The sequence below is a fragment of the Artemia sp. Qi Xiang Cuo genome, chromosome 14 (assembly GCF_049724085.1).
Source record: "Artemia sp. Qi Xiang Cuo chromosome 14, ASM4972408v1, whole genome shotgun sequence".
NCBI classification, from domain to species: domain Eukaryota; kingdom Metazoa; phylum Arthropoda; class Branchiopoda; order Anostraca; family Artemiidae; genus Artemia; species Artemia sp. Qi Xiang Cuo.
This window is the reverse complement of record NC_142807.1, coordinates 64,022,467-64,047,623: the sequence shown is the minus strand read 5'-3', so window position 1 is coordinate 64,047,623 and position 25,157 is coordinate 64,022,467. Positions and strand designations below refer to the sequence as shown.

The 25,157-nt window shown below is 34.7% G+C and overlaps 1 protein-coding gene across 3 annotated transcripts in view; it reads left to right on the top strand.

Moving 5' to 3' along the window:
- LOC148944748 (uncharacterized) overlaps positions 1-25,157 on the top strand; it is a 284,458-nt gene that overhangs the window by 16,868 nt on the left and 242,433 nt on the right. Inside the window, exon 1 of one of the 3 annotated variants that reach the window (XM_089100248.1) lies at positions 5,043-5,156. The exons of the other annotated variants lie outside the window; for them this stretch is intronic. The gene's annotated coding sequence lies outside the window, so the exon portion shown is untranslated. Of the gene's footprint in view, positions 1-5,042; positions 5,157-25,157 lie in introns of those variants that run through there. 3 annotated transcript variants of the gene reach the window in all.

The following is a 25,157-nucleotide window of genomic DNA, read 5'->3' as shown; positions in this document are numbered from 1 at the left end:
ATTTTCCATGAAGAAAAAAAGTTTCACTTTAATTCTAAATTTTCTTAAATTCAATTCCGTCCATTCTCCAAGAGATGAAAAAATTTAAAGTTCTGTTCCAAATATTTTCCCGGAAGAAGAAAAGTTCAACTTCGATTCTAAATTTTCTCAATGAAAATGAAATAAGTTATTGATCAATTCTATTTTCATAAAATAATATAAAATTTTCCACTACAATTCAGATTTTTCTCAAAGAGATGAAAAAATTTAAAATACTGTTCCAAATTTTTCTTACAAGATAGAAAAGTTCAAGTCCTCATCTGAATTTTACCAAAGAAAATAATTCAATTCTAATTTCTCCAGAGAAAATAAAAAGCTTCCACTTCAGTTTTAAGTTGACCAAGACATAAAAAATTTAAAGTTCAGATCTAAATTTTCCCGTAGATGACAGGAAAAGTTATACTATGATTGTGATTATTTTCCGTGAAGATGAAAAGTTTCACTTTAATTCTAAATTTTCTTAAATTCAGTTCTGACTTTTCACATAGGGATGAAAAAATTTAAAGTTCTGTTCCAAATTTTTCATTGAAGATAGGAAAAGTTATACTTTGATCGTGAATATTCAAGCTCTCTTCTGATTTTTACCAAAGAACACAATTCAATTCGAATGTCTTAAGAGAAAATAAAAAGCTTCCACTTCAGTTTTATGTTCACCAAGACATAAAAAATTTAAAGTTCATTTCTAAATTTTTCCGTAGAAGATATGAAAAGTTATACTACGATTGTGATTATTTTCTATGAAGATAAAAGGTTTCACTTTAATTCTAAATTTTCTTAAATTCAATTCCGACTTTTCTCAATGAGAAATTCCGCCTTTGGGGTCCGGGGTGCCCTTTGGGGGTCCGGGGGCCCTTTGAGGCCCAGTGGTGGGCCTTGGAGGGTCTGTGGTGGGGGTTTGGGGGGGCTGGGGCTCTATGGGAGCTTGGGGGACCTTTGAGTACCGGGGGATTCCTTCGGGGTTGGGGGTGGGGATCGGAACCCTTTGGGTTGGGGTAGAGGACCTCACAACACTGTTCAAATGGAACTTGTGTATTATAACGAACACAGAGTTTCACCCTAAAATTCTCTTCTAAAACCTTTCCTAAAATCTTCTTTCAAAATGTCTCTAACTGTTTCACCGAAATAATCCCATAGAATGGATAAAACGGTTTCGCCCAAATAATCCCTAAACGTAATTTCAGTGTGTTCCTTTTGTTTGGCATCTCTGCGCTAACGCATTTCAAATTTCTAGGAAACCCTTTCCTACGTTAATCTCTTCATCTCATAAATTTTCCTAGCTAAACTATTAGGGTTTCGTTAGAATATCAATTTATCTCTCCGACTTAAAGCTCCGTGAAGCCGTATTTAAAAATAGAATTTCTATCTCTTTAGACTCCCGCATAATTCCAAGATAACAAGTGATGTCAATTATGACACTAAAGATCAATGAAGCCCTATTTAAAAATAGAATCTTAATTTTTCTCTCTGACCTAAAGAACGTTTATCCCTCAGACCTAAGATTAAAGAAGCCAGAGTGTTTCTTAATTTCCCCTTCGTGAATCAATAATTTCCCCTAGCGATTATGTAAATCAAGTTCTCAGGCCAGGCTAGCCAAACAATCTCATAACATTCGCGTCAAGCATGTCCATTCTCACTGACAACGAACAGACATAAAACAGGAACATAAATTGCTGTTGTCATCCTTAAATGTGAGAAAGTTCTTGTTTTTTCATTCTCACTGACAAAAACCATAAAAACATACATAAATGTGAGAAAGATTCTGTTTTTTCATTCTCACTGACAAAAACCATAAAACATCCATAATTTGATGTTGACATCCACGAAAAACATCAAATAAATCGAACAACAAACATAACCGTCCATGAAAACAGACATAAATGTGAGAAAATTCCTGTTTTTCCAAGTGAGAAAATTCCTGTTTTTTCATTCTCACTGAGAAAACCATAAACCACGTGGTAATGTCAGTATTATACTAAATTGTAGGTGGCAGCAGGGGTGAGCAATGGGAGCTTTAGGGTCACTTCTACTATTTAGTTTATTTAATCTAATTTTTTCTATAGTTTCTATTTTATTTATATTTTCTTTTCTTCTCCTTCATATGTGAGTAAGTGATCATTTTAAATTTTCTTTTGTTTTTTATCCTTGAGTATCTAATTCATATTGAGTATGTTTTTTATCCTTGAGTATGTAATTCATATGTCTTCCCTCTTTGTACAGGCCAATGAGCCTTTGAGGGATTTATAACATCTAATATTGTATGTGTATTTAATGAAGAATAAAACTTATCTTATCTTATCTTATCTTATCACTGGCAGAAAAAAAGGCTTCGCTTTATCTGTTATTTATGCTGTGTCTAGATCCAAGATCTATTTATAATTATTGTACATGTAAAGAAAGTATCATATGGATAGGAACCTTTACACGTTTCATAAAGGTTATAGGCTATTAAGGTTCTTGAAATAACCTATTAGATCTTTGTAAATAAAAAAAAGTAGATTTTTGCCTCTTTTTGTTTTGATTATGTTATTAATAAGAGTAAATTTTACTTTTTAGTGATCTTGATTAGATTATTTTTCAAAGCTAAAAATTCTGTTGAATTTTTTAGTATCAATAAAGCTGTTGTTAAAAAGTCAACAGCAATTAACCTGGATTTGTTCTGACCTGAGCTTTTCGCTTAAATTTCAAAACAATTCACCTAAAAAAAGAAGAAAGACAAAGCGAAAAAAATTAAAAAGTTACTTTACGTTTCACGTTAGACTAATTAATTTTTTAGATATATAAATAGAATATCAATATTTTACAGAATGGTGACTTTATACCTTAGTCTTTTTTTTCCTTTCTGACTCAGGGACGTAATTTCGTCAAAATACTGGAGGGGGGGGGGCAAAGTTGGAGTCAAGTTTACCTAGTAAAGTGAAAATGACAGTGAAAATGAAAAAGTAGCCATATAGTACGATAAAGGCAAAGATATACTAAAGAAAACTGACCTGTTTTCATAGATGCTTGAAAATGTAGGCATAAATTAGTTTTGAAAATATTTTGAAGACACTCAATTTTAGCCGGAGGAAGGGGGGGGGGAGAAACTGGAGTCTGGGTACCCCCCCCTGTTCTATAGCAAACTACGCCCCTGATGTCACTGCTATGTCTAGAAATTATTCAAGATCTAATAAATATATCGACCCTTTTACTTTTGTTTGGTCTTTTTATTATGGAAAACAGAAACTTTCATTTTTTTGTAAGATTTCGTTCGATCACAATCTTGCAACTATTTAAATCTATTCCAGTCTAGATTTGTGCACTTAAATATTACATAATCTACCCTTCAGATGAAAGGAACAAAAGCAAAGGAAGAAAAAAAAAGAGGAAAAAATGGGACTCATCAGATTAATTTCTCTTTTGCCGTGCGAAGAGAAATGTGAATAATGTTTCATCGGAGTAAAAACAGAGTTGTCAGTTAGAAATGTCAGTAAGATGATCTTTCATAAAAAGCCAAACAAACAAACTTATAGACACAAAAGATAAACAAAAATTTAAACAAAACTCGGAGCTAATGGAGAATTAAAACGTAGGGAAAAGCAATCACAATTTGGATATGAAAGATGATGCAACATTAAGTCAAAAAATATATCTGTTAAAAATATAACAAAGCATCACCAATTGTGTTAGGAAAGATTGCTCTAATTTTTGACTTTATACTATGTTGATACTTGGTTTGTTCTCTGGGAGAGGGAGGTATGCCCCATTTTTTATACCCCCTTTTTTATAGTTCCTTTTCGAGGCCATCCCTGATGTTATTTTCTGATTACTTGCCTTGTATATTACGTTACAATAGAAACATAGGCTACCTACATGGATGAATAAAGAAATCAAGAACCCCTCCCATCTTTCCCTGGGAGGTGCTATAATTCATCGGGTTTTATGATTCTTGTATCAGAGGTAGTTAGCAGCCTCCTCGAGATATCTTTGTTAATGCAGAGACACGTGCATAGCGGCTACGGTAAAATTGGGTAATAATGTAACTCAAGGGGCATGTCATCCAGTCTTTACAACTTCTAAATTAAGAAGCAATCCATAATTTTATATCATAATTCAAATTTAGTTATCGATAAAGCTATTCAATCACTTATTTAGTAAAAACCGGATGGGTGTTTTGATTGTACATGCTTAATTTTATTCATTCAATGAGCACTGTCGTTATAAACAGCAATGAGTAATCATCTTTATAAACAGCGAAGCTATAATTCTGGTTCGAAGCTAAAAAAATTTCAGCAGTAAGTACCTGAGTTAGCTAATTGTTGGCTTGCTACACAGCATTAAGCTTCTACATCCCCGCCTCCAACTGACATGATTAACTTCTAAGTTAAGACTTAATCTGTAATCTCATGTCATATTTCAAATTTAGGGTACTTGTTAAATATCCCGACCACATTAAAGAAGTGAAGTTAGATTAATTATAATACCTTTTATTTAAGATTAACAATTTTTTTTTTACTCAGCTTAATTGAATCACAAATTGTACAATTTTTCAAAATTGAGATTAGCTGATAGCATAGTTTTGAAAAAGGAGATATCGAATTATAAGTTACATTTCAACAGCTACAAATTTATGGGATTCGATTGACCCTCCATTTGACCTATCTGGGTCTTACATTTTAGACAGAGGAGCTATCTATTTTATTGACATGTGCGAAAGTAAAATGCTTACAAATTTGCATGAATCGCAAGGTTCATGCAAAGCTATTACAAAAATTGCAAAGCAAATTACAAAATTGAATGATACTAATCAATTGAAAAATCCTACGTTAGTTATTAGGGAGGGATTAGGGTCACTAGAGACTAGAGACAACTGCAACTATTTGCGATTTGGACTAATTGCACATGCATGTGAATGCAACGACCTACGTCTCCCTAAGTAAATAGCGAAGTGTGCTCAATATATTTTTTTTTCACCAAGGCACTTCACATGGAAGGAACTGTTGTAGAAACTTTGGAAGATGATCATTCAACTGGAAATTGAAAGCTCTAGTGTTATTCTTAGGAGTAAAAAGTGACTGGAAGGGAAGCAGACCCTTTCCTACACATCTTTTTTTCCAAAGACATCAGATCAAAATTTTAAGGTAACCACTTTGTTTAACATAGTTGAACAGTCATAATAACTATATCTCTGGGGATGTCAACCCCCCCCCCTCACAGCTCTCGCAGCAAGAACTGTGAGCAATGCAATTCACCCACTTATTACACATAGTATTTGTTATCGAAAAGAAGGAGAATATTCAGCCCTTGGTATCTGAAAAAGCCAAGGGCATTCTGGCGAAGCTTTCGGAAAATGTTGTGGTGAGTGATGAACTAAATCAAAACACGCTATGTCCATGCATGTTATCAAAAGGACGTATCTCTGGAATGGTTAAGGGAATCAGGTTTAAACTTCCGGGGAATAATGAAGGGGATCAACTGACCAACTGATCAACTGACCAAAAGGCAATATATTTACTCTACTATTTCTATTACCACCACTGCAGCTACTGCTACTGCAACTACTGTTTCTATTGTGACTATTAGTATGGCGGAAGATATTCAAGTGAACATTTTAGGAAATGTTAACTGGAAGTTGATCAAAATCATAACATACTTTGTGCATACTGATTGTCAAAAGGGCGCAGATGCAATACCTTAGGAACGGATTAGAGTATTAGGCTGAAGCTTCTAGAGCCTGAAAAGCGGGATGTTCAACTGACAAAAAGGCAGTAAGTGCATCTTGCTACTGCTCTGAATACTACTTCTACTATTGATACGACTATTACAGCTACTACTACTGCCACTACTACTGCTACTATTACTACCTCTACTACAACTACTACTATGATGCTAATAAAGCTAAAGATATGAAGGCAATAAGTATGGTTTAGGGTATTAGACATAGGGTATTCTACTTGAGGCGTCTCTCAAGAATAGTTTAGGGTATCAAGTTAGAACTTTCAGGGAATCTTTAGAGGAACGATCAATTGACCAAAGGCAACATATGCACGCTCCTAGTACTGCCAATACCGCTACTACGACTACTTGCATACTACTATTGCTACTTGGACTACTGTTACTACTCTAAGTGCTACTAATAGTTATATTATTACTATTACTACTAACTACTGCTAGTAGTAATGCTCCCACTGTACTTACTTGTACTTGTGGCGGGAATCAGGCGTTTCCACCTTGCCCGGCATCGATGATCTTGGAGACCTTCTTGGACCATGTTGAGTGATCTTCTGCCAGCTGCTCTGCAAAAGCGAGCCCCTGAGTTGACCATCCGTGTCCGAACTTTCTGAATCCCCCGATAGGTTCAAGGTCTGATTTGACCAGGTTCCACCAGTTCTTCCTCTTTCCTCCTTGGCATCTCTTCCAGGAGCTAATAGGCTCGACTAGAAGTATTTGGCGAGGCAGGTATTCTGGCGGCTGCCATAATACATGGCCCAACCATTTCAAACGGCGTTCTTTAATAGTGAACGCCACATCTCTCTGAATATTGCACATTCGACGTAGATCCGCGCTGGAGATACGGTCACGCAGATGTATTCTGAGAATTCTTCGCAGACAGGTATGCTCAAACACCTTCAGTGTATTCTCATGCTGTAGTTTTACCGACCATGTTTCGCATCCATAAAGGAGAACGGTGCGGACTAGTGCCATGTAGATTCGAACTTTCGTTCGGACAATGACTTCGAGGCGATTCCATAAGGGTTTCCGAAGGGAGGCAAAGACTGTCTGCGCTTTCTGTATTCTCTGTTGAATATCAGCGTCGGAAGATCCGTCAATACATATTTGGGAGCCTAAGTATGTAAAACGGTTGACTTTTTCCAGCTGAACTTGATTGACAGTTAGTGTGAATGGTCCTGTGTCGTGGTTAATAGCCATGAATTTCATTTTCTCTGTGCTGACTTTCAAGCCCATCAGGTCTGCCCAGGCCACCACGTTGTCAAGCATGTTTTGAGCTTCTACGGGGTCTGACAGGAGGCCAACATCATTCACATAATCGAGGTCAGTGAAAGATTCTGTCCGATCTGAACTCCTGGATAGGACGACAGTGCATTTTCAAGCACCCAATCGACGCAATAATTGAACAGAGTCGGAGAGAGGACGCACCCTTGTTTTACTCCGAACTCAACCAGGAATTCTTCAGTTTCTTCACCATAGACTCGAACTCGGCTCATTGACGCGTCGTAGTATGCCTTCATCAGTTTAACAAACTTCAGTGGCATTCCGTCATTCTCTAGAATCTTCCAAAGTTTCTGGCGAGTGACAGAGTCGAAGGCGGCAATGAAGTCCAGGAACATCAAGATCAGGGGTAGATTGTACCTTTCAAACTGCTGTATAATGAGGCAAAAAACGAAGATATTATTAGAACAGCCTCTACCTGGCCGATAGCCGGCTTGATTTTCTCGGGTTCTTTCCTCCCTTGCCCCTTTGAAGCGGTTCAAGAGTACGATCCCGAATATTTTGACCGCAATGTCTATAAGACTAATTCCGCGGTAATTTTTGCATTCGGTTTTATCTCCTTTCTTATAGAAAGGGAGAATGACTGATGTCTTCCAATCTTTTGGGAAAGAATTGGTCCTCCACGCTTCTTCGAGAATGCCATGGAGCTGTTCAGCAGTGACCTCAGGGCATTGTTTGTACACTTCCGGGGGGAGGCCGTCTTCACCTGGGGCTTTGTGGTTCTTCAGGATCTTGATTGCTTTTAGTATTTCGGCTCCGGTCGGTGTATCCACCTCGACATCGTAGGGTTCTTTAGAAACGGCAGGTGGGAAAGCATCAGGAGCGGATGATGGGGAAGGGTTTAGGAGGATCTCAAAGTGATCCTTCCATCTGGCTAAGCGCTTCTTCTGACAACTGATGATTTTTCCTGATCTGTCTTTGACTATTTCTGAGACAGCAGCTTTCTTACCAACGGATTCTTTCAGGAGCTGGTAAAGCTTGCGGGTATCATGTGAGCGTGCTGCTTTCTCTAACGACACGGTAGTTTGACGTTCTCACAACTCCATTTTTGTTTTAAATAAAAAACTTTAGCGTAAAGAGTGAGGCGTTGAGGAGGGGACAGCCCCTTTCATATACGGAACAATTTCTATTCGTTTTAAGTTTTAACGTCGTTCCTTACTTTCAGTTAAAAAAAACCTGTTTTTTTATTTAATTTGTGAATGTTTTTGAATTAATGCAGGTTTGATTTTGGCTCACCGTACATGAATAATTAATACAAAATTTGAATATTAATTTACTTTTTTTTTGGTTAAATGGCTTTTTTGAAACTTGTTTAATTTTATTTACGAACGTTTTCATTAGTAATAAATATACATAACTTACGAATTAAAATGCGTAACGAACTTCTATATTCATACATTTTTAATACGTATATTTGAGGGTTCGCCCCCTAGTCAATACCTTGCTCTTTAAGCTAAAGTTCGAATTTTGTTCCAATTCTTAAAAAATAACCCCTTAATCACAAATGCCGTTAGTTAGAATAAATAGCTCTTATGAAAGTACTAAAAAATCTTTAGCTTAAAGAGCGAGGTATTGACTAGGGGGTGAACCCAATCATATACGTAATGTTTTCTGTCGTTTTAAGTTTTGATGTTGCTCCTTACTTTCAGTTGAAAAACTTGTTTTTTTTAAATAATTTCTGATCTTTTTTTTAAATAATGCTGGGAAATCCGATGCCCCCTTCATAGCATGTCCCTTCCCCCATGAAAACTTCCTTCACGGAAAGATCCTCCCACATAACCCCCGAATCCCCCCCCCCCCACTACCAGAAAAAATCCCCCCTGAAAATGTCTGTATACTTCCCAACAACCAATGCTATATGTTAACATTGGGTAAAGTTCATAACTTTCAGCCCTGCCCCCTGGGACTTCGGGGGATTAAGTCATCCTAAAAGACATAGTTATCATATTTTCGACCATGCTGAACAAAATGGCTATCTAAAAATTTTGATCGGATGACTTTGGGAAAAAAATGAGCGTGGGAGGGGGCCTAGTTGCCCTCCATTTTTTTTGGTCACTTAAAAAGGGCACTAGAACTTTTAATTTCCGTTCCAATGAGCTCTTCCACATGTGCTTTTTCCACTGGGTCGATACGATCACCCATGGGAAAAAAATAATAAAAAAAAATATATAAACGCGCATCCGTGATCTTTCTTCTGGCAAAAAATGCCAAATTCCACATTTTTGTAGATAGAAGCTTGAAACCTCTACAGTAGGGTTCTCTGATACCCTGAATATGATGGTGTGATTTTCATTATGGTTCTATATATTTTAGGGGGTCTTTCCCCCTTTTTCCAAAAATCAGTTAAATTTTATCAGGCGCGTAACTTTCGATGGGTAGGACTAAACTTGATGAAACTTATATATTTGAAATCAGCATTAAAATCTGATTCTTTTGATGTATCTATTGGTATCAAAATTCCGTTTTCTAGAGTTTTGGTTACCATTGAGCTGGGTCGCTCCTTACTTTCAGTTCGTTACCACGAACTGTTTGATTGTTGTATTTGATTTGTTTTCCCTTTTAAGTACTTTAAAATTTTCTATTCAAATCGTCATTTATAATTTAGGTAATAATGCAATTGAGGATTTTCAAATACTTTCCTGTTGTATTTTAACAGAAAAATTAACTACAAGTCACGAATTTATCAAATAATTTCTTTTCTTTGAAAAATCCAGCACTATAAGTCACAAATTTATCAATTTATCACAAATTTATCACAAAACTATAAGTCACAAATTTATCAAATAATTTCTTTTCTTCGAAAAATCCAGCACAAAATCCTATACTTTCTCTGAATTTTTGGTTAGCTAAATTCGTCAGATTATTCAGCCAATTATCCTAGTCCGAATGAAAAATCCAAAGAAAACTCAAAAACTTGTCTAGGATTAATCAAGAACACGGAGCTTTCGGACACGATCAAATACACTTTACTCTAAACGCACGTACTTTTCCCAGTACGCACGTACTTCTTTCTAAATCGTTCAGTTATGTTATGCTTTGTTAACATTTCACACTGCTCTTCACGGGTGAGTTGACCTTGGGGGGCTTAAAGAAGGAATGGATCTTTAGTAATAGTAAAAGCCAATATTAGGAGAAGACCTGAGGTAGCCTATAATTAAACAGTGCCTAATAGTGGCCAATATTGTCTTAGGGCTTTGACTAGACTTTAATCAATATACTATGATCCTTCCACTTTTCTTTATTTCTTTTCTGTGCCCTTTTTTTGATTCCAGTGATACCCGTGATCTTAGTGTTGTGTATTTTTTTATTGCAGTTTTTTCCATTTCCACCAGCCCCTTTGCCTTCTTACCAAGGACTAACAACTCTGTTGGTGATACATTTTTAAGCAATAGCTACTTCAAAGGCGGTAGAAAACTTTCTACTTTTTGTGTGAACTTCATTTGGATTCTTCAGCACTGTCTACAAAAATTAATGTGGAAGACGAAATTAAGCTGTAAAAGATTCTACACTGAAAAATAGGCGTCCTAACGTCCATATTTTCGAACACCTAGTATGTACGGGTGCCAATTGAGTCTTTTCGTCCCCCTCCCAGGGATGGATCCATGATTTTTTTTTGGGGGGGGGGGGGCACAAAATAGGTTGATCCGAAAAAATTTTTAGGGGGGGTGCAAAATGGATTGATCCGATAAATTTGCGTTACGAGCAAGTTTAATTAACACAAACTTGAGTTAATTAAATAAATTACACTACTTTAGGCTACGCTAGGGGAGGGGCGTCCCCTCTCCCCTTGTGATCCGCCACTGCCTCCTCCTGTATTTTATAATTTTTTTCGTAGTCTTCATTGGAAGAATTGGAAAAAAAATTGCTCCCTTCCCCACTAGAATTTGAAAGATAAATTTTTTTGCCTTCATTAACGGAACCTGAAAACATTCTCCTCCACCTTCCATGGTTTCGTGAATTCATGCCCCCTGATAGCACTTCACACTCTAAGATGTCTAGATTTTTCTAGTTTTTAGGTCTTGCTTCTTTTTTACTGTTTTTCGTTTTTCAACAAATATGGCAATACTGCTAGGCAGAAGATTTATAGATTGTCTGTGCCAAATGCCATTAAACTAATTCTATCTTTTTTTTTTACCGAATTCAACAACAATTTATATCCCTTTTTAAACGACCTCCTTTGTGATCATTCACTTAATTCTTCCATATATTTCACTAAGCAAATTTGGATACAGTCACAACAAATGGTAATAAGAGAAGGATTAATATCATTCGGTGTCACGCCATTTCCTTTTTGGGCACTGATCGGTGTGTTTTATAGTTAATTTACGGTTGGTATTTAAAGGTGGTCCACATTTACGAGAATCTTTTGATTTAATGTTTTGGATCAGGCAGTCTAATTCCAATCATTTATCCTATATCACGGATGAAAACACGGAAAAGATGTAATTACTAAAGTGAACAGTTTTGTAATCTGTTGTCAAATATGCTGATATGGGCACTAAAAAACTCTAAAAATCAACTGAACCTATCTGTCTTGGACTATCTGTTTCAGTTTTACATATCAGACAATATTGTCTTTGTAAGATTACTCTCTTATTTATTACCTTGATTATTTATTACCTCTTATATATTATTGTCTTTTTTTCTTTATACCTTCTTATATATTACCTTTATTATTTATCTCCTCTTATATTCTATTAATTAAAAAAAACTTTTCGAAAAATAAGTTTTTCAAAGAAAACTAAAGGCCATTTTCAAACAGTTCGTGGTAACGAACTGTAAGTAAGGAGCAACCCGGCTAAATGGTAGCCGAAACGCTAAAAAACGTGTTTTTGATACCAATAGATACATCAAAAGAATCAGATTTCAATGCTGAATTCAAATATATTGTTTTCATCAAGTTTAGTCCTACCCATCAAAAGTTACGCGCCTGAGAAAATTTGGCTGATTTTTGAAAAAAGAGGGAAAGGCCCCCTAAAAGTTATAGAACCTCACTGAAAATCAAGCAGTGTATTAGATTTGATCAAAAGCAGTGTATTAGCAGTGTATTAGTGTATTAGATTAGCTTTGTTCGAGATTGAAGGGCTAATTGAAGGGCCTATTGAAGATTCATTGAAGCACACGTCAATGGATTGACGGAAATTTTTGATCAAAATGATTGACCGTTTAGGGACTCCTTTAGTGACTTAGTCTTCTTAACATTAATTTTAAAACTTATTCTAGCACCCTGAACTCGCAGAACTTCTAAATTCATTCATTTCGCTCACAATTTCATCTATGGTTTAGATTTAGGTTTTATTTCATCGAATAAAAAATCAAGTCAATATAATTAGAAAACACTACGCTAGGGAAAAAAAGTTGCTAAGGCGTAGCGACTACATACATAACTCTTCCTAGATCAACCTAAATTAATAAACCCATTCCAAAACAAATAATAAGGAAAAAAAAAAAAAAAAAAAAAAAAAACTAAGCAAATCCCCTTCACTCACTCACTTCCAGAGCAAAGACCATCGTCAAATATAACTCCCAGCCTCCCCCCAGCCCATCCACCCACTCCTCCCCCATCCCTTCCATCCACTTCTCCCCCATCCCACCAACCCACTCCTCTCTCCTGCCTACCAACCCACTCCTCCCCCCAGTTTCCTCCTCCTTCCACTCACTCCCCCCCCCCTAACAAGAAAAACTTAAACAACTAATAAAAAAAATAAACAGCTAATTCCCCACAAAATACTCATTTAAACTATTTTTAAATGTAGGGAGATGCTCAGCCGTCCTAACGCTCACAGGAAGTGAATTCCAAACAGAAGGACCAAGATTCTTTAAAGTAAAACCTGATCTCATACTATTTTCAAGCTACATAACCAAATTATCACAGCTTCTCCTATCATAATCATGAAAATTATTGTTGAAACGGTAGAACTCCTTAAAAATTTGCGGGACTAGATTATTCACCCAATTATAAACATATATCGCGGCTTGGTAGTCTCTCATCTGCCCAACGTTAAGCAGCCTTAGAGATTTAAAACATGCACTGATGTCTTTCACATTTTGTATATTCTTCCCAATTATTTTTGCTGCTGTTTTTTTAACCCTTGCACACGCTTTTAGTTCACATAAAAGTTGCTGCTCTACACAACACATCCATATGATATATACCGGTAAATGATTGCATATAATATCGTACGAAGAGTACTCTGTGGCAGAACATGCTTCACTCTTCTAAGTATTCCTACTCCACGGGCAAATTTTTGCTGAAATGGTATCACTGTGAAGTTTCTACGTAAGGTTAGAATCAATGAAGATACCAAGATACCGCAGTGAATTTAATTGAACAACAGGCTTTCCACGCAGCAAGAATTTACCGCTTACATCAACAGACTCACTTACTCTACAGAGCGGTCTTCTTTACGTTAACACATAGAAAACTTAAACTCATAAGCACCTCCAGTCATTTTAGGGCATTATTAGCTTTTTCTATTATATCATCAACTGATCTTGCAAATACTGTTAGCGCAGTGTCATCAGCAAAGGAAGTGATTCATACATCTTACAGATAAAAGCGCATTATATCCACATAAACTAGATAAAGTAAGGAGCCCAGCACAGAGCCCTTTGGCACACCACACTTCACAGGAAAAGAAGATGAGACTACATCATTTAAAACAAGTTTTAGAGACCTACAATAAAGATGACCTCAAATCATCTTAGACAAATTTCATTGATTCCAAGACTTCTCATTCGGGGAAGCAATACTTTGAAATCAACCAGGTTAAAGGCTTTTCTGATATCAATGAAAATACACACAGGTATGACACTTGAGTCTAGTGAATAGTTTATAGTTTGAACAGGGGCTGCAAGGCGGCGTGTTTCGTGGAGTGAACCTTACGAAACCCAGACTGTGTCTGGTTCAACAGACTATTAGTCTGAAGGAAATCATAATCTAAGTCCATGAGAGTTTTTCCTCCCCATTTCTTTCCGTGGTTTCCCATTGCCTTTCCTGTGCTCCTTAAGACAAAGTCCATCAAAATGATCCATATGAAGGGGCATAGAACAAACCATGCTTAACTCCCGATTAAATTTTCCTGAGGAAATTCGTCAATTTCTAGGAAACATTTCCACGGATAGGGGGGGGGAATATTAAGTATGATATGACAAACGATGAGAATTGAAATAAAAACAAGTCATTTTTCAAATGAAAGCAGCGTAAGGAGAATTTTCCAGGCAAAATTTTAAGAGGAAATTATCCAGAGGGAATTTTCAGCGAGGATGGAATTTTCCAGTGGGAATTTCTACGGGGGGGGTTAACGAGTAGAACTTTTCCGCGGAAGAATTTTTTGTGGGATAAGGGGAAATTTTCCATGAAAAGGGTGGATTTCCCGGCATTATTTGAAAAACGATCAGAAAAAAGGGGGCAGCCCCCTACATATGCGGAATAATTTCTGTTCGTTTAAATTTTTGATGTTGACCCTTACTTTCAGTTGATAAAACTTCTTTTGTTTTATATGTGTATATATATAATGCTCCTAAGGGGACTATTATCTTTGTTTCCAAGGAGAATGCATGAACCACAAATTTTATTGAGAGGACTAAACTCCTTTGAAACAGCTTTTCAAATTGTTTAGCGGTAATCTTGCACTCCCTTTTCGTCACGTTCTGTTTGAACTTTGATCGGGGAAGTAGTAATTATGTTAAAGGTCGTAATCTCCTGAGTTTACCAACTAAGATTTAAAGTGAAACCAAGCAGTTTTGAGAGTTAGAACTCACTAACAGGGTTGCCACCCCTAGAGATTTATCACTATTTCTAGTGATTTTTTTTATGTTGCCTAGTGATTAGTCTATCAGTTCTAAATTAGATTTTCTTCTGTTAAAACCTTTGAAAGTGGAGTTGATGGTGGATATGAAAAATAAGAAGTTAGGTATACATTAAATATAATTTTCCAAATGAAAAAAGAAATCATTGAAAAAGAAAATAGGATTTAGTGACTCTTATGATAGGATTTGTAATATAACTAGATAGAATAAGTGGTACTTGTCAATTACCTGGAACCCACGGAAGATAGATGATAAAAGAAACTAGTCGAACGGATTTCTTTAAATAGAGAATTGGATTGCAAACCGTGGTTTGTCACTGCGTTTACAATATTTAAACTTTGTTTTTTTGGGGTTTAGTGGGGAAAGGGTAGCTGGGTTAGGTTACGTATTTAATATATGTTATGCTTTACCCTCACCCCCCTAATGTGCAAACATATAGCCCAAATTTGTCTCTAAACTATTATATTTGCATCCTATTTTGTTTTATTTCGTTAGCATTAACCAAACTTGACTTCTTGCGTGGGTTCCAGCGAATTGACAAGTACCCAATAAATTGATTGCAGTTTGATGATTGAAGTCGGATGGGAGTAAGGGGAGGGTATTTACTCTGGGATTTGTCTAATGATTTTAATCTTTACTTCTAATATCTAATCGAAACTACAATAATTCTCCAAATTCTTTTATTTGTAATGGAAACATCTATTAAGCGCAGATCACGTCCTTTTCTTTAAGTTTTTGGATTTTATGCTAACATATTAAGCAGTTTTTGGTAAAACTGTAAGAATGGAGCAACAAGGCTGAATAGTAACCGAAACTCTAGAAAGGGAATCTGGATATCAATCGGTAAATCATCGACTTATTATGTTGATTCCAAATATATAAGATTAATTAAGCTTAGTTTTGCACAAAAAAAACCGAGACTGTGAAAATTTGTCTGGTTTTTGAAAAAGGACTTTTACTAAAAGTCAAAGGAATTTAATAAAAATCAATACATTAGATTTGGCGTATCAGAGAACCCTACTGTAGAGGTTTCAAGCACCTATCTGCAAAAGTGTTGCATTTTGTATTATTTGCGAGAAGAAAAATCATTGATGCGTGTTTTTTTCAGAGATGATTGTATCGAACCAATGGTCCAAGAACAGCGGGAGAGGGCTCATTTGAATGGAAATTAAAATTTCTGGTGTCCTTTTTATTTGATCAAGAAGATCGGACGGCTACTAGCCCCCCTCTACGTCCCTTTTTTTCTCAAAAATTGTTTGATCAAAAGTTTGAGATAGCCATTTTGTTTAGCATAGTTGAAAGGTTAAAAAACTATACCTTCAGATCTAACATGACCCACGCAGTCCCCGAGGATAGGTGTCAGGGTGAAAGTATTCTAAAGATAATAAGGATAATGTACGATCTATGAAAACCATTTTCATAGCCACAAAGACAAATAACGGCTGACAGAATGCATTAGAGTTGTATAACTTGAACTCAGGTTAGGCTAAGTTACTTTACCCCCACACTCCCGTAATGTGCAAATATTATGTTTTCATGATACTTTGGTATATTTCATTAGGATTTACACAACTTCACTCCTTGTGTGTGTTCCGTATAATTAAAAGAACCTCTTTTTTTTTACTAAAGAAGCAATAAGATCGATGCTTATCGAGATTTGTAAAGGGCGGGACACATTTTTCCCATGAAAACACAAAAAGGTCAGTTTCAAGATTGTCGCTGGTGTCCCAGTAATTAAATTAGCTCAACTAGAGTAAAAAAATGTTTCTATATTGTTTGGGAAAAAACTGGAGTGTTGGATCGATAAAGAAAAAAAATTAAAAAGAAAAAGCAAATATTTCGATTAAATTACCGATAACCAGTTTTTCGTGATCGGGGTATAAGCCAAGGGTACCCGTTTTGGAAAATACAGGGAGGAAGCAAAGATTTTGTTCTATTCTCTGCATAAAGATTCTCTGACTGACCGTATTTCAAACAATAGGCTAAACGAAAAATGTGGTTCAATACCAATCTCTAGGGCTATAATGAAAGAAAGGCTGATGTGGCTGGGGCACGTTGTACGGATGAGAGATTGCCAAAGATTGTTCTTTTCGGCCAACCGTCTAGGGCTAAACCGAAAGCAGGTCGTCCTCGTCTGGGGTGGGAGGACGTCATAAAGAAAGATTTAAAGGAAATGGGAACTACGTGGGCGGGTGTAAAAAGGGAGGCATTGAATAGATTAGGATGGAGGAGGAGCATGTGTAGCTGTGTTGGCCTCAGGCGGCTTGGTGCTGCGGTGAGATGCTAGTAGTAGTAGTAATCTGCATAAAGATACAAAAAGGCATTTTTCTAAATTTTAAGGGTAGTTTTTGCTTGAGAAAAAACAAAACGTCAATCTAAAGATATTTTTCCACTTCTAAGGGGGGGGGGGGTAATTTTACTCCCTTCCTGTAGGTGCACCTGTATAGAACAATTTTTATCGATCGGGGTATAAGCCAAGGGTACCAATTCGGAAAAATACAGAGAGGAAGCAAAGATTTCATTCTATTCTCTGCATAAAGATGCAAAAAGGCATTTTTCAAAATTTCAAGGGTAATTTTTGCTTGAGAAAAACAAGACATCAATCTAAAGGCATTTTTCCACATCTAGGGGATTATGTTTACCCCCTTCCTGTAGGTGCGCCTGCATAGAACATGGTAAATAAACAAAACCATTATTAATTACAATGATAAAGAGTATTATAGTTCTAATGATTTCTAGTGATTTTTAGTAAACAATCTAGTGATTTAAGCGCTGATATAGTGATTTTTTCAAGAATCTAGTGATTTTTTCATCGGGTGGCAACCCTGCTCACTAAAGCCACGACTGTTTTTTCCGCCTTGAGATAATCCTGTTTTACTTCCAGTTTGAGGTAATAAGTACAGTTTGCATTTTATTTATATTTTTGCTACTGTTCTAGGTGACTAAATTACTAAAGTGATTGTAATAAGTTGAGAGTAGGCTGATCAGGCTACAATTTAAATAGTAGTAATTATGATCCTATTTCTATGATTAATAAGATAGGATTACATCGTCATTTCTACTAAGGACTCCTTTAGACCTCAATTACTGATTTTAACAAAGAAAACCAAATGAATATGTATAAACAAGTAGAAAGGGGGGTGCTACTCGTGACGGGGCACCAAAAATGGGCATAGAGTCATTAGGGAGAACATGAGGTTAACCCTTTTGATCGTGATAGGGCTCCTTATTTGGGCATAGCCTCAATAGGGAGAACACGAGGTTAACCCTATTGATCGTGACAGGGCTCCTTATATGGGCATAGCCTCCCTAGGGAGAACACGTGGTTAACCCTATTGATCGTGACACGGCTCCATATATGGGCATAGCCTCCCTAGGGAGAACACGTGGTTAATGGGGTCAATGACCTAAATTTCCAAAGGTGTTGATGTTGTTGTTGTTGTAAGTGCACGCTCTCAGCGAATGTCAAGGTCGATTTATTTGTTGTTGTTGTTGTTTTGGCCATGTGCATAGGGTCATTAGGGAGAACACGTGGTTAACCCTATTGATCGTGACAGGGCTCCTTATATGGGCATAGCCTCCCTAGGGAGAACACGTGGTTAACCCTATTGATCGTGACACGGCTCCTTATATGGGAATAGCCTCCCTAGGGAGAACACGTGGTTAATGGGGTCAATGACCTAAATTTCCAAGGTCGATATTGTTGTTGTTGTTGTTTTGGCCATGTGCATAGAGTCACTTGGGAGAACACGTGGTTAATTAAAGCGATTGGGAATTTGGAACACCTGTGCTGTCAGTCATTAATCAAATTGTTTCCGGGCAAAGTTTAATAATGTCTGACAGGTACTGTCAATCATTAATCAAATTGTTTCCAGGCGAAGTTTAATAATGTCTGACAGGTGATGTCAAGATTGATTGATTTGTCACGAAATGGGAATTAATTTGTTGTTTCTAAGGGGAATTATTGATTCACGAAAGGGGAATTAATTTGATGTTTCTAAGGGGAAGGTGGGGAAGAGATATATTGATTGCGTAATCGAAGGGAGAGAATTACCAAGAAATTGATTACATAATCGGTAGAACCCTATAAGAAGCTCGTGACGGGAATCCATTTATGGGCATAGAATGACGTAATCAACTAGGACAATTGGATTTCTGAGAAATTGATTACATAATCGGTAGAACCCTATCAGAAGGTCATGACGGGGATCCATTTATGGGCATAGAATGACGTAATCAACTAGGACAAATGGATTTCTGAGAAATTGATTTCATAATCGGTAGACCCCTATCAGGAGGTCCTAACGGGAATCCATTTATGGACATAGAATGACGTAATCAACTAGGACAAATGGATTTCTGAGATATTGATTACATAATCGGTAGAACCCTATCAGAAGGTCATGACGGGACTTCATTTATGGGATATAGAATGACGTAATCGACTAAGACAAGCTGGAATATTTCAGTAGTGTTTGGTTGTGGTTTACCTTGTCACAGTTACATTTTTTGATCTTTCAAAGTTCATTTGAATTTCTTTCGTTGAAATGCAAGAGTTGGAATATTTCAATAGTGTTTTGTTGTGGTTTACCATGTCACAGTTACATTCTCTTGATTTTTCAAAGTTCATTTTGAATTTCTTTCGTTGAAATGCAAGAGTTGGAATATTTCAGTAGTGTTTGGTTATGGTTTACCTTGTTACAGTTACATTTTCTTGATTTTTCAAAGTTCATTTTGAATTTCTTTCGTTGAAATGCAAGAGTTGGAATATTTCAATAGTGTTTGGTGGTGGTTTACCTTGTCACAGTTACATATTCGTGATTTTTCAAAGTTCATTTTGAATTTCTTTCGTTGAAATGCAAGAGTTGGAATATTTCAGTAGTGTTTGGTTGTGGTTTACCTTGTCACAGTTACATTTTCTTGATTTTTCAAAGTTCATTTTGAATTTCTGTCGTTGAAATGCAAGAGTTGGAATATTTCAGTAGTGTTTTGACGTGGTTTACAGCGTCACAGTTACATTTTCTTGATTTTTCAAATTTCATTTTGAATTTCTTTAGTTGAAACGCAAGAGTTGGAATATTTTAGTAGTGTTTGGTTTTTGTCTAACGTGTAACTGTGACATTTTCTTGATTTTTCAAAGTTCTTTTTGAATTTCTTTAGTTGAAATTCAAGTGTTGGAAAATTTAAGTATTGTTTGATCTTGGTATTGATTGTATAATATAAATTATCTTGATTATTCTATGTTAATTTTTATTTTCTTTGGATTAAATGCTATAGTTGTAATATTTCATTAGTTTTTTATAATTATTAAAATTGTAAAATATACACTTTCTTGATTTTTCAAAGTTCATTTAGAATTTCTTTCGTTCAAATGTAAGAGTTGGAATATTTCAGTAGTGGTTGGTAATGATTTACATTGTCAAAGTTACATTCTATTGATTTTTTAAAGTTCATTTTGGATTTCTTTCATTGAAATGCAAGAGTTGGAATATTTCAGTAGTGTTTGGTCGTGGTTTACCTTGTCACTGTTATATATTCATTATATTTCAAAGTTTATTTTTAATTTATTTCGTTGAAATGCAAGAGTTGGAATATTTCAGTAGTGTTTGGTTGTGGTTTACCTTGTCACAGTTACATTTTCTTGATTTCTCAAAGTTTATTTTGATTTTCTTTCGTTGAAATGCAAGAGTTTGAATATTTCAGTAGTGTTTGGTTATGTTTTAACTTGAAAAATTTACAATTTCTTGATCTTTAAAAGTTAATTTGTATTTATTTAGTTGTAATTTAAGAGTTTGAATTTTTAATTATTATTTGGTTATGTTATAACTAGTCACAGTTAAATTTTATCGATTCTTCAAAGTTGAGTTCGAATTTATTTTGTTGAAATTCAAAAGTTGGAACATTTCAGTAGTGTTTGGTTGTGGTTTACCTTGTCAAAGTTACATTTTCTTGATTTTTCAAAGTTCATTTTGAATTTCTTTCGTTGAAATGCAAGAGTTGGAATATTTCAGTAGTGTTTGGTTGTGGTTTACCTTGTCACAGTTACATTTTCTTGATTTTTCAAAGTTCATTTTGAATTTCTTTCGTTGAAATGCAAGAGTTGGAATATTTCAGTAGTGTTTGGTTGTGGTTTACCTTGTCACAGTTACATTTTCTTGATTTTTCAAAGTTCGTTATGAATTTCGTTCGTTTAAATGAAAGAGTTGGAATATATCAGTAGTGTTTGATTGTGGTTTACCTTGTCACAGTTACATTTTCTTGATTTTCCAGAGTTCATTTTGAGTTTCTATCTTTGAAATGCAAGAGTTGGAATATTTCATTAGTGATTGTTTTTGGTTTACCTTTACACAGTTACATTTTCTTGATTTTTCAAAGTTCATTTTGAATTTCTTTCGTTGAAATGCAAGATTTTGACTATTTCAGTAGTGTTTGGTTGTTGTTTACCCTTTCACAATTATATTTTCTTGATTTTTTAAAGTTCATTATGTATTCCTTTCGTTGAAATGCAAGAGTTGGAATATTTCAGTAGTGTTTTGTTGTGGTTTATCGTGTCACTGTTTCATTTTCTTCATTTTTAAAAGTTAAACTTGAATTTATTTCGTTTAAATGCAAGAGTTGGAATATTTCAGCAGTGTTTGGTTATGGTCTACCTTGTCCCAGTTACATTTTCTTGATTTTTCAAAATTCATTGTGAATTTCTTTCGTTGAAATGTAAGAGTTGGAATATTTCACTAGTGTTTGGTTGTGGTTTACCTTGTCACAGGTACATTTTCTTGATTTTTAAAAGTTAATTTTGAGTATCTTTCGTTGAAATGCAACAGTTGGAATATTTCAGTAGTGTTTGGCTGGGGTTTACCTTGTCAGAGTTACTTTTTCTTGAATTTTGAAAGTTATTTTGTATTTATTTAGTTGAAATTCAAGATTTGGAATATTTCGGTTGTGCTGTGTTATGGCTTAACATGTCACATATAAATTTTCTTGATTTTTCAAATTTCAATTTTAATTTCTTACGTTGAAATGAAACAATTGAACTATTTCAGGAGTGGTTGGGTTGGGTGTACCTCGTCAAATTATAATTGTAGTTATATCTCGAATTTCCTGTTTAGTTTATGTAATTAAATTTAATGAGTTGGCATATTTCAGTTTTATGTGTTTTTGGTTTACATTGTCACAGTTACATTTTCATGATTTTTCATAGTCCATTTTTATTTTATTTCTTTGAAATGAAAGAGTTGGAATATATCAGTAGTGTTTGGTTGTGGTTTACCTTGTCACAGTTACATTTTCTTGATTGTTCAAAGTTCATTTTGAATTTATTTCGTTGAAATGCAATAGTTGGAATATTTCAGTAGTGTTTGGTTATTGTTTAACATGTCACAGTTACATATTATTGATTTTTAAAAGTTAATTTGAATTTATTTCTTTGAAATTCAAGAGTTGGAATATTTCATTAGTGTTTGGTTGTGGTTAACCTTGTCACAGTTACATTTTCTTGATTTTTCAAAGTTCATTATGAATTTCATTGGTTGAAATGCAAGAGTTGGAATATTTCTGTAGTGTGTTGTTGTGTTTTACCTTGTCACAGTTACATTTTCTTGATTTTTCAAAATTCATTTTGAATTTCTTTAGTTGAAATGCAAGATTTGTAATATTTCAGAAAAGTATGGTTGTGGTTTAACTTGTCACACTTAAATTTTATTTATTTTTAAAATTTCATTTTTAATTCATTCGTTGAAATGCAAGAGTTGGAATATTTCAGTAGTGTTTGGTCGTTGTTTACCTTGCCACTGTTACATTTTCTTGATATTTCATTTTTTATTTTTTATTTCATTAGTTGTAATGCAAGAGTTTGAATATTTCATTAGTGTTAGTTTGTGGTTTTGATTGTAACAGTTACATTTTCTTGATTTTTAAAAGTTCATTTTTAATTTCTTTCTTTCAAATTCATGAGTTGTAATATTTCACAAGTGTTTGGTTGTGGCTTACCGTGTCACAGTTACATTTTCTTTTTTTTTAAAATTTAATTTGAATTTCTTTCGTTGAAATGAAAGAATCGGAATATATCAGTAGTGTTTGGCTGTGGTTTAACTTGGCACAGTTACATTTTCTTGATTTTTCAATGTTCATTTTGAATTTCTTTCATTGAAATAGGTTAGCCTACATACGCGCGCGTATGTAGGCTAACCTAACCTAACCTAACTTAAGCTAATCTAACTTGATCTAGCCTAACCTAACCTAACCTAACAAAAATCAAGAAATTAACTGTGTCAAGGTAAAGCACGACCAAACATATTTCAATGAAAGAAATTCAAAATGAACATTGAAAAATCAAATAACTGTAGCTGTGCCAATTTAAACCACAGCCGAACTCTACTGATATACTCCGACTCTTGCATTTCAACTAAAGAAATTCAAATGAAATTTTTAAAATAAAGAAAGTTTAACTGTGACATGGTTAGCCACAACCAAACACTTGTGAAATATTACAACTCATGCATTTGAAATAATTAAGATAAAAATGAACTTAGAAAAATCAATAAAATGTAACTGTGACAAGGTAAACCACAATCAAACACTAGTGAAATATTCCAACTCTTGCATTTCAACAAAAGAAATTCAAAATGAACTTTGAAAAATCAAGAAAATGTAACTGTGACAAGGTAAACCACTACCAAACACCACTGAAATAGTCCAACTCTTGCATCTCAACGAAATAAATTCAAAAGGAACTTTGAAAAATCAAGAAAAAGTAACTCTGACAAGGTAAACCACAACCAAACACTACTGAAATATTCCAACTCTTGCATTTCAAGGAACGTAAATCTAAATAAACTTTGAAAAATCAAGAAAATTTAACTGTAACAAGGTAAACCATAACCAAACACTACAGAAATATTCCAACTCTTGCATTTCAACGAATGAAATTCATAATGAACTTTGAAAAATCAAGAATATTTAACTGTGACAAGTTAAACCACAAAAAAACACTACTGAAATATTCCAACTCTTGCATTTCAAAGAAAGAAATTCAAATGAACTTTTAAAAATAATGAAAATGTAACTGTGACAAGGTAAACCACAACCAAACACTACTGAAATATTCCAACTCTTGCATTTCAACGAAAGAAATTCAAAATGAACTTTGAAAAATCAAGAATATGTAACTGTGACAAGGTAAACCACAACCAAACACTACTGATATAGTCCAACTCTTGAATTTCAACGAAAGAAAATAAAAATAGACTTAGAAAAATCATGAAAATGTAATTGTGATAAGGTACACCACAACAAAATACTGCTGAAATTTGCCAACTCATGTATTTCAAGGAAATAAATTCAAAATAAAATTCGAGAAAAAAAGAAAATCTAACTTTGACAACGTAAACCACAACCAAAGAATTCTGAAATATTCCAACTCTTGCATTTCAACAACAGAAATTAAAAATGAACTTTGAACACTCAAGAAAATTTAACTTAGAAATGGTAAGCCAATACCCAGCACTACCGAAATATTCCATCTCTTGCATTTCGACGAGATAAATATTAAAGAACTTTGAAAATTCAAGAAAAATTAACTTTGACAACGTAAACCAAAGCCAAACACTACTGAAATATTCCGACTGTTGCATTTCAACGAAAGATACTCAAAATAAACTTCTAAAAATCAAAAAATTGTAACTGTGACAAGGTAAACCATAACCAAACACTACTGAAATATTACAACTCTTAAAATAAAAAGAAATAAATTCTAAAATAAAATGTTAATATCAAGAAACTGAAACTGAGAAAAGGTAAACAACAACCAAACACTACTGAAATATTGCAACTCTTTCAGTTCAAAGAAAGACATTCAAAATGAAATTTAAAAAATAAAGAAAATGTAACTGTGACAGGTTAAACCACAACAAAACACTACTGAAATATTCCAAATCTTGAATTTCAACGAAAGAAATTAAAAATGAACTTTGAAAAATCAATAAAATGTAACTGTGTCAAGGTAAAACACAAACAAGAAATACTGAAATATTCCAACTCTTGCATTTCAACGAAAGAAATTCAAAATGAACTTTGAAAAATCAAGAAAATGTAACTGTGACAAGGTAAACCACAACCAAACACTACTGAAATATTCCAACTCTTGCATTTCAACGAAAGAAATTCAAAATGAACTTTGAAAAATCAAGAAAATGTAACTGTGACAAGGTAAACCACAACCAAACACTACTGAAATATTCCAACTCTTGCATTTCAACGAAAGAAATTCAAAATGAACTTTGAAAAATCAAGAAAATGTAACTGTGACAAGGTAAACCACAACC